Below are 8,708 nucleotides of genomic sequence, written 5' to 3'. Positions count from 1 at the left end.
GATTGTTTCTACGATAACAAGAGTTATATAAAACTACGTTATTTACCTTGGCAAGTTTTCGTTTCTTTTCATTCTTTTCTGAGTTATATTTTTAACGTTTTCTCAGTCAGCCTTCATTTTGAAGATTACATTTATGAGTGCCTGGTGAATACCATTTTTCGACAGCATTTATCACTTGTTTGGCAATTCGCATGTAAAATGTTTTCTTCGATGAGGTCTTTTGCTGGAGACTGCCTTCCAGTGGCGTATCGGTGTAGTGACCATTCTCGCTCTAATCGCTGCGTGTCCGTCCTTTGTTTCTTGTTCTGCTAGATCTTTTGTGTCCAGATGATCTTCGACGTAGTCGGTCGTCACTCCGGCAACAGTCCCGAGTGTACGATCCTTGTCTCGGGATTTTATGTAAAGTTAAATTTCGTCTCACAAAGTGGAGTCAATGGAAGTCGCATGTAAAAAATTACAACTTTTAGATAACTGCAGTTTTTCTTCTACAACTTCTATATTCCTCCATTCGTTGATTCACTAGCTGAGATTTGTACTTTAGCGTTGATTTCGCGATACGATCGCTAAGCTCTATAACGATAGTGAACATATATTCACACTATTTAGTGGGTATCCTACTGAAAAAAAAAACATTTGGTGCCTATATGAAAATAAACGGGTCCATACCGGTAACAGTTTAATCATACCGGTCACCAGTTTGTCAAAGGGGTCGCCCGTATGGCTCAAAAGGGTCCCCCGTATGAGCCATAACGGTCACCTATTTGGACAAACAGGTCACTCCTTTGGCAAACGGGTCGCTCCTCTGGGCAAATGGGCGACTCGTTTGGGCAAAGTTGTCGTACGTTTGCTCAAACCCGTGAGCATGTTGCAAACTGTACCGGTTTGATCAAACGGCTCTCCGGAGCCCGTTTGATATTGAACGTACTGATCGGCGGCGTGGGCACGCCTAGCGTTTCAGCCGTGGCAGCCAATGTTTCCGGAAGGCTGGGAGCGCCGGTTCATCGATTTCAGATCGTCCGCGTAATGCAAGTAATTATATTTATATGTTTATTGCGCTGATGTTCGCTCATACTGCAACTAAAACTAACACCTTTTTTTGTTGTTTTACGTAAACGCGCGACGTTGCTGAGCCGATATTTTTGACAGAACTTTAAAACTTTGTCCATCTTTGTTGCCTCAATTTACTTATTCAGCTCGAATCTCTCTCGCAGACGACGCGACCGCGCGAAAGAATGTACGTCTAGACTCCGTTTCACCTTAATTCAAGACGCAGCGAAGGTAGCACGCGTAAACGCTGCTGCAAGAACAGCGAGCATTGCGAGAGCTCGCCCGCCGTTGCAGCAGTCAAACTACGAGCTCGCGCTGAGTACTTTCTTCGCTCGGACGCAAGGCGAGCTTCTGGCCGCCCCGCCGCCATTTCCAAGGTTCGAGCGTGCTAAAATGCGTGCGCGCGCGCGCGTATGTTTTTCGTGGCTACAAAAACACATCTCACTGGAATGCCTGGGGAGAGGGAGAGGGGCTGTCCCGGTGGTCCAGGCGCCTTGACCTCGCCCCCTCCCTCCTCTCTTTTCACCCCTGCTACGTAACCCGCAGCAACGCGCGAGCTACACGCTGATAAGCATCGAGATCCGGAAAGGTGCGCCTGGCAGTCGCTTTTTTCTTTGTCTGCTTGTTGTCAGTTCCAGTTCCAACTTCGCTCGTCCACCTGCTTCGATTTGTCGTCTAACCCTGCCTCTTATTAGAATGTCTCTCGACAACGTATTGGATGTGCACCAAAGCTATCAGTGTTCGAAAAGTCCTACGCCAATATCGGCAACAAGCGATTCTTCAAAGAAGCCAGGAATTTTTGCGGTTTGGTTGGTTTCGGCAAATGACATCTTGTGCGCCGCATCGTGTTGAAACTTCCAAGGAGCCGTTCCCTCTCGTTTGTGTTTGGGTGGTTATCCTGCTTTGACCCTGTAGACAAATATCACGGATTACATCTTTCAAATTCGCTATTTTTATGGTAAGTGCCCTGCAACCTACTTCCTGGCAACGATTGACAGTTCTCCTACTCGTACTCTTCCAGATTATCTATATAATTATGCAGCCACTATTCTCGCGGCAGCCGGGCGAATAATTTCCCGAATGTCTACCTTCATAGTGTAGAATTACTTCGGTTCTTGTTTGCTTTGCAATCTTCTCAGTTGTATAAAAGCTGAGAGTGCTTCTCACATTTCACAGATCGCTTGCACGTTTATACTTGTCTACAGAAGACGTAATAAACTTTGAGGAGAATTAAAAACAATCTTTTGTGTCTGTTTTCCTGTCCATTTGCAAGCACCTACGTGAGCACATTTGTTCTACGTGTTTCCTCCATGTTATAAATAGGTTTATGAGTTTCGGAACGTCTTAAATAAGTTTAAGATAACCAACTTACAAGACGATTCCCATTTAGGGCTAGCGCATAATTTCCCGATTCGAACGGCACGTTCAAAAGTGTGGTCACGTGCAAGGTCGAACGGGCACCTGTATCAAACGGGTACCGTTTCGAGCGGGTACCGTTTCAAACGGCTACCCGTATCCTATAATCACGTTTGATCCAAACGGGTCGACAAGTTTGCAGCCGTTTGATTGAAACGGGTCGACCCGTTTGAATTTCAAATGTTTTTTTTTCAGTAGGGTATAAATGATTTAATGACATCGTCCAGGTATTTCAATGAACGTTCCCAGTCTTTTGACCTCTCAATAGTTTCGTTAGGTTGAGCGGCTCGTTGTTTCTAATATGGCTTTCCCGAGCTAATCAAATAGTTATCACCAGCGTGTCAAATGTACTTTATTTACCACGCAAAGCGCTCAATGTCGGCTTCGTTGAAGGTGGGAATGACTCTGCCGCCCATTGCTTTGTTTGACGTCTCAATAATTTTTCTGCTTCAGAGCTGCTACACTGCAGAACACTGTTCGCGCGAACACGACAGTGACGAGTTTTACAATTTTACTTAGAATGGGCAATAACAGGCACTACACTTTACCGATAAGGTTAGTTCCCGAAGCAAACACTTCGCACTAACCTGTTAGGTTTAATAAGAATATTCCCATTCCCTATTGAAAATTCTCATTTGTATGAGAAATTTCTGTGTCCAATAAACACATATGAATCATACAAGATATATAAGAACATATCAGAACCGTATAAGAACCATATAAGAGCTATATGAGAACTATATAAGATATATGAGAACATACAAGCACCATATAAGAAACTTGTGGGAAGTTTCTTATACGTTTCTTATGGGGTTCTTATATATCTTATATAATTCTTATATAGTTCTCATATAATTCTTATATGGTTCTTATATGTTCTTATATGTTCTTATATATGTTGTATGATTCATATGTGTTTATTGGACACAAGAAATTTCTCATACAAATGATTTTTTTTACTAGGGATTCTAATCGACAAAAAAATATTTAGGCGATTGCTTCTTTGTGTTAAAGGTCTCGCGCAGTGTACGTTGGCATTTACCGCTTTTTCGTAGACTTCAGCTGGGAGTTGGCACTATGGTGTAAGGACCGCTGACCGATCACCAAATAAGTAAGGTGATCAACAGTGTTTAGTTTATTGCCAGGCATTTACCCTCCTTTTCAAGTGCTTTGTTTCGTCACAGAATGCTCGCTCCTCAATTTTTATGTAAACGCTTTCTTTTATAATAATACGTTACAACACTGCTATATCTAGCGTCGTCAGAAACTACTAAAATTTCTCAAGACCACTTCAGCGCTTCGAAGTTTCGTCGAGTCGAAACTGCACTTCAGAATAAGCAATGGGGAAAGGGCGTCGCACTTTCTGGTTACCACGAAACTAAAACGATAGCCAATCTTTACTATCAAAATTAGAGATTGAAAAAAAATAATTTGAATGCTGTTTCTAGTTTCTAATGCAAAACCAAGTTCAAAAGAAGCTATGGTTGTGAAAAGTATTTTTGGCGCGTTGCTGCATCAATGCCAAGCAACAGTAACTACAAAAAAAAATCGTTTTACATTTACCGATTGGGTTGCCGAGTCCCTCCGATTCGGCAATAATATAGGGATTTAAACCAATTCTTTTCCGCAAAATGTAATCCTCGAAAACGAAACCACTCTCATTGGTCACCGCTCGCATATCGAAACGATCTCGGGCCAATGGCGTTGGGCGACGTTCCGTCGCGCAGCGATCTCGAAGTAGCCGCACCGGCCGAACTTTTTTGTCATTCGAGCTTCGATCATGGCGGACTTCTCTACTCTCGAGGACCTGACGCCGTTTAGAGTTTGAAATTCTTCGGCGGACAGCCGACCTGGGGATGATTGCCTATGACGCCACTCCGACGTGCGATGTGGACGATAGCAGTGCTTTTGAGTCGTGTTCGGGTTCCGAGGACGACGAAACGCAGACCTTTTCGGGCGTTCTTCGATTTGCGGTTGGGGCAAGTGGTAACCAAACAAACGTTTGGCATCGCAGCGTAACCTGTGGTACGTGATGTCAAACGATGTCGCCACGTTGACTTTCGCCTCGGGAGGACGGGGAAGGCTGGTTCAGACATGTGCAACGAGCTTACCTACGACTGCGTCCGTTGCAACCGGAGCGACCGACCGCTCTTCGCCGCGCGTACACACACCTCCAACCACTGCAACAAGCGCGCAGCGGGTCGTCAGCACGGCGACCGCTTCTGCGCCGCCGTCAGCTGTTTCAGCGGCGCCTCTAAAAAGGGAACGCACTGCCACTCAATGCCGTAACAGAATATAGATAGAGAGTTTTCTACAGCCTAAAGTTTTATTCTTTTTTTTTCATGATAGGGCTTGCAGGGTACAGTGGATGAAAAAAAGAAAAGAAAAAGATGCAGTACGCCGTCTTGGACGATCACGGCTCTAATACGCGACTTTGCCAGTAGTACAAATCTGGCCACACGCCTTTTCTTCGATTGTAAAAGACGATGTAATCTTAGCGGCGATGAAACAACGTAGAAATATGATTTCGTCATCAGATAGACGTTGCGACCGTTCAGGATTGCGAACAATATTCACTTTTCTCCGGTGATGAAAACGCGTGAAAATTCGCATCCTTTATACGGTATACGACAGTAATACCTTGAACTTGAACACGCGCATGAAACGCGCCAAATAAGAAATCCGGGCGATGTTCGAGGACACAAATGCTCAGAAAGCATCACTGCAGTCGAAGTAAGTAAACGCAACGGCACGGGCGTTTCTGCTGTCTTGAGGTTGCCGCCACGACATCGCCGCACGAGTAGGTGGATCTTCCCTTCTAGTACATGCTGGGTTATCATAGCGACACACAACGAAAATTCACAGTCAAGGATAGCGCTTTTGCGCGGATGAGCGGGCCTGGAGACACGAACGCACTTCCCGAAAACCCAGAGAGAAAGAGTTCATGATACGTGCGCTTCCGCGCATCCCGAGGGAAGGGGAAATTCATCCCCCGCGGAGGAAGGCAGGGAGAAAACGTAGTCCCTTGTTTGTGAAACGATAATTGCAGCATCGCGTATTCTAAACTAGAACTATTCTACGTCTTGTGAAATTATCATGCACAACATATATAAATGAATTGAAAATTATTTATTTAGCGAAACTTTACAGAGGCCGCCAAAATGTTCAAACATGCGATAATTTGATTGGTCGGCGCAGGAACAGAAAATAGTCCGCACGTATTTTATTCCTGCGTGATCAATAGGCGGTTCTGCCTTCTAAAACGGAAGATACTCATTCACTGACACTTCCTTAATACGATCGCACCAAAAAGTAGCTTCCCAAAAAAACCACTTGAGTGCCCCTTTAAGGTCAAAGCAGCTGACTACTTCATTTGGCAGCCGGTTCTACTATCATTTTACAAAGAAAGGAGTTAATGAAGGGATCATTGATATGGGAAAGTTACATTGAGGTTGCTCGTCTCCTTACGACGTCACGTTAAAGGCCGGAAGAATTGCTGTGCATCTATTTCAGTCATACACATTGCATATTATCAAATATATATTTTTAGATTGATATTTTTCTTCTCTCTAACAGAGTCAAACCCTGCCTCGCGTCGTCCTGGAGGAACATTGTGTGCGCCTGTGTTCATATAATATATACATATCGGAGTCAAATTATCTATTCCTTCCATTTTAGACTCAAGGTATTTTACATACAAGCACCATACGGCGTTTGCATATTGTAATATTGTGCAAACAGAGCGTCTTTAAGCGGTTACTGGAACATCGCTATACGCCTGACACAGCTTTCTGAGAAATTTAAATTTTTATAGCCTTTCGTACAAATACAATCTACGTGATTATCTCATCGCATATGGCACTACAAAGCTTATTGTATAAATACATAATTTTGTTTGCGTTCCGTACGTAAACAGTTCTTAATCAATAATCTAAAATATAATTTCTTATTGATAATGCTGCTGAACATGGTATCTATAAAATTTGTGACCCTACCCTACCAACCGCATCTTTAGCAGAATTTCACTAGACCAGTACCAAGCGATTACGGCTTCCGAAAGTTCGCACTTTAGAAAAAATGCGTTCATTAACCTCTAAATAAGCTTACTCGAACAGACGGTAAATACTATCATATACTTTATGCATGACGAAACTCAATTTTCGTTTTGCTTGTACAGCCATCGCACATGACGCAATCCCAATAAACATCGTCATCTTCTGTTTTGGTTTTGTCAAAACATGGCGTATGGCTCGTTCCTCGCGGCGGAGTTCTAACATTTTGGTGCCAAAAACCCGAGATATTGAGCGCCCCGCCTACACCAACCTGAACAGGCTCATCGGTCAGATCGTGTCTTCAGTCACTGCTTCTTTGCGCTTGACGGCGCCCTCAATGTGGATCTGACAGAGTTCCAGACCAACCTAGTGCCGTACCCCCGCATCCACTTCCCGCTGGTCACGTATGCCCCGGTCATCTCCGCAGAGAAGGCCTACCACGAGCAGTTGACCGTCTCGGAAATCACCAACTCGTGCTTTGAGCCGGTCAACCAGATAGTGAAGTGCGACCCCCGCCACGGCAAGTACATGGCCTGCTGCCTCCTGTACCGGGGAGACGTGGTGCCCAAGGATGTGAACTCAGCCATTGCGGCCATCAAGACCAAGAGGAGCATCCAGTTCGTGGACTGGTTCCCCACTGGCTTCAAGGTCGGCATCAACTACCAGCCCCCGACCGTGGTTCCCGGCGGCGACCTGGCCAAGGTGCAGCGTGCGGTGTGCATGCTCTCCAGCACGACGGCCATTGCCGAGGCTTGGGCTCGCCTGGACCGCAAGTTCGATCTGATGTATGCCAAGAGGCCTTTGTGCACTGGTACGTCGGTGAAGGCATGAAGGAAGGCGAATTCTCAGAGGCCAGGGAGGACTTGGCTGCCATCGAGGAGGACTACGAGGAAGTGGGCATCGACTCTGCTGAGGGGGCCGAAGACGAGGGTGGAGATGAGTTCTAAATTGCGCTATTATTTGCCCTCCTGCCCTGGGCCTTGGAATAAAAGGAACAGTTCGAAAAAAAAAAACAAAAAAACATGGTGTACGGTTTGTTCCTCGCGGCGGAGTTCTAACAATGCATACTATGTAAGATCAACAGTAAGACTAGTACCAGAGCGGACGCTAGAAAGAAGGTCGCCTGCTCTCCTGCAGGGCTCGCTCTTCTAAAGTGGAAAAAAGTGAAAGACGTCTCTTCTTATCTTGTCGCTGCATATATATTTTCGACCTCATCAGATGAAGTTTCTTTTTTTTTTTCAAGCTATTTGTCCTGAAGGTTGAGTACCTTTCAGTACTTTCTTAACATAGCACCAACATGAACCCGCCCATAAACAGCCGCTGAAACCATATATTTAGACTATTATAACGCCATCGTTAATGAACTTCACCAAAAACAATGCTAATGTCCGTGTAATAAAGTAGGCTAATTTTTGAAGTGGTGATTTATCAACATGTTCTTTTTTTAACTATACATTCCAGAATGTTTCAACACCTGCATGATAAAGATATGAGATTAATTTTGGAACAGTCAATTTAGTTTCGTATGTGTGAATAGGCGTACTTCCCACTGTACAAGGTGAGCTATACTTCGCTCCTAAAATACGGGTGGAGATTTCCAGACCTTTATTTATTCTGCTTCCCGTTTTTCAAGCAGTGCAAAATGAAAGCTCTTGACGGTCGCTTTAATATTAAAGACAGTTTTGTACACGCGTAATCTGGAATTTTTCCCTTTTTACGTAAGACTCTCGTTATAGGTAAAAAATGTAGCTGACGAATTAATAGAGCCAAAATTCTGCTTATTCTGCTAATGATATATGCATCGTATAGGCAAAAACGTTTACCCAGAAAAAATTTTGCAGACGTTCTTTGAAAACCTTTGCACAGCTGGTGGTTATTTTTTAGAGCATTTTTTAGTAAGCGTAATTCGAAAACGTTGGACTACACCAAATTACTTTCTCAGCTAGGTGTCATCCGTTTTACTGGGGTCGTGAATTCTCCGTTTGATTTGAAGTGTGAGCAAAGACGAAATTACGAACCAATTCGCTACAATCACGGGTATGTTGCCCTGAACGATGCTTCCAATTCACGATTGTTTTGTGTTTTTTTTTTTTTTTTTGTTTTTTGTTTGTTCACTTTTTAAACGACAGGCGCTCTTTCGAGATTTTGCAACGCTAGTACTTATGACGAATGGGAGTATCGGCGACGTGATTG

General features: G+C 44.1%; 1 pseudogene; it reads left to right on the top strand.

Annotated features, from left to right (window-relative positions):
• The first annotated feature begins 6,708 nt into the window (after positions 1-6,708).
• Positions 6,709-7,462, top strand: LOC121837971 (annotated as a pseudogene).
• The last annotated feature ends 1,246 nt before the right edge of the window (positions 7,463-8,708 follow it).

The sequence above is a fragment of the Ixodes scapularis genome, unplaced genomic scaffold (assembly GCF_016920785.2).
Source record: "Ixodes scapularis isolate PalLabHiFi unplaced genomic scaffold, ASM1692078v2 PGA_scaffold0__279_contigs__length_252992795, whole genome shotgun sequence".
In the NCBI taxonomy this organism is placed as follows: domain Eukaryota; kingdom Metazoa; phylum Arthropoda; class Arachnida; order Ixodida; family Ixodidae; genus Ixodes; species Ixodes scapularis.
This window is presented reverse-complemented; position numbering and strand designations above follow the sequence as displayed.